This window comes from Sinocyclocheilus anshuiensis, unplaced genomic scaffold, assembly GCF_001515605.1.
Source record: "Sinocyclocheilus anshuiensis isolate Anshui unplaced genomic scaffold, SAMN03320099.WGS_v1.1 scaffold552, whole genome shotgun sequence".
NCBI lineage: Eukaryota > Metazoa > Chordata > Actinopteri > Cypriniformes > Cyprinidae > Sinocyclocheilus > Sinocyclocheilus anshuiensis.
The window spans coordinates 741,439-743,447 of record NW_015554362.1 but is presented as its reverse complement, the minus strand read 5'-3'; the positions used below and the strand labels follow the sequence as shown (position 1 = coordinate 743,447).

The following is a 2,009-nucleotide window of genomic DNA, read 5'->3' as shown; positions in this document are numbered from 1 at the left end:
GCCAGATTGTCATAGCAAAGTCAGAATTACCTCCTCTCCTAGGTTCACGAAACGGTCATCCATAAAATGCATGCATTGAAACCACGCCTTCTTTCTTTGCCTGCACATTTGGGCGGCATTATGCTAATATTTCCACATAGTGAGGTAGATATGTGGGGGCGTGTTAGAACGAGACATTTTAGGGGGGCGTGGCAGAGTCTTAACTTTTATAAAGAATATCTCTTTGGTTTTGAGACTTTAGTCTTTGCAACTTCAGGGATCTTATCTATTCACGAACAGCTTGTAACACTCCAAAGAGAAAGGAAAACTTGAAATCGCATCATATGGCCCCTTTAAACTTTGCATGAATAAACCTTTTTTTTTTTCAGCTGTAGAGGGCAGTGAAGTTTTCAAATTAAAATTTTGAGTTTCCACCACATAAGAACAGATAAAAAAAGTTGAAATTATGAGACTAATTCATAAATAGAAAGTCAGAACTGTGACATAAAAAGTCAAAATTATGACAAAAATATATAATTTTGATATAAAAATGTGAAACTATATGGAATTAAGTCGTAATCATGAGATAAAGTCGAAATTGACATGAAAATCAAAATTATGATTAGAACATACGTAAGTTACGACATAATTCTACTTTTCATGTCATAATGGCTTTTTATCTCATAATTTAGACGTTTCTCATAATTATGACTTATTCTGTCATATTTTTGACTTTGTAATCTCATAAAATTTGTATTTTTATGCCATAATTAAGATTTACCAGATGATTATTTTGTGTGTGTGTGGCGCAAATGGGCTTCCATATCTGTATTTCACGCGTTTGATTTTTATAGATTAATTTGTTTATCTTATGCTTTTACCCGGAAGACTTGACTGTTGAGACAGAGGTTATTAGGTTTAGTTCTCCTACTGTATGAATATAATCCTCGTTCCTCTCTGCTCGTCGATGTCTGTTATATTCATTAGACGAAGTGGGACTTTTATTTTGTGTTTCTGTCACGTTGTGTTTACAATCTGCACTGCTTCCGACTTCACGCTACCCAAACAAACTTCAGCATGTTTGCACGTCAAATGTGAGTTTATATTTATCAAACGCTCATGAGCACAGCTGCCATCTATTTATATTTTAAAGCATGGTTTATTCTGTGTCTTCATATAGTGATTGGCGTCTGTTATTAAGTTACCTGTTTCCGGTTTAGAAAAGGTTAAGTTTAGTTAAGGTTAGTTTAGCTATAGCTGACCGGCTAAGTTAACTCACTTATTAAAATCAAGTCATAAGAACATTAAATCGCATTTGCACTCTTTACTTCTTTAGCAAAAAGACAGTTTTATTTTTCTCTTCAGTTATTTAATATTTACATCTTAACACGGGGTGATAGAATCATGAAGCGTAGAATGGATCTTATTAATGATTTTATTACTTATGTATTTATTTACTGTTTATTTCAACACATTAAACACATTATGGCTTTAACAATCAACCTGGATTTTCTCTTAGCTTTGGTTTAACTTTGCTAATGTCTTAATTACCTTTAATTTCGTGTGCAACTTTAATGTTGTTTGTTTTAACCCTTTGATGTATGAGTTATGAAATCATAAAAGGAAAAAAATATTTAACCAAATTAAATGTACAACATTATTATTATAGTATTATTTAATTAAATCTTATTTATTATCAAAAGTCATATAATAAATGAAAATAAAAAGAATAATTCTTTATTATTATTAATAATAATATATGCTTTATTTTATTCTATTACTTTTTATAACAATGACATTTTGTATTAATGATATCATTATATTATGTAGATTATATTATTATATTATGATATAGAATATACACACCTATATATGTGACCCTGGACCACAAAACCAATCATAAGGGTCAACTTTTTGAAATTGAGATTTATACATCTTCTGAAAGCTGAATACATTTCCATTGATGTATGGTTTGTTAGGACAGGACAATATTTGGCTGAGATACAACTATTTGAAAATCTGGAATCTGA

The 2,009-nt window shown here is 30.5% G+C and overlaps 1 protein-coding gene across 2 annotated transcripts in view; it reads left to right on the top strand.

Annotated features, from left to right (window-relative positions):
* Positions 1–983: 983 nt before the first annotated feature.
* The window catches only part of LOC107671474 (WD repeat-containing protein mio), a 10,479-nt gene continuing 9,453 nt past the window's right edge, over positions 984–2,009 (top strand). For both annotated transcript variants that reach the window (XR_001632204.1, XM_016464402.1), the window contains exon 1: positions 984–1,073. The gene's annotated coding sequence lies outside the window, so the exon portion shown is untranslated. The remainder of the gene's footprint in view (positions 1,074–2,009) is intronic.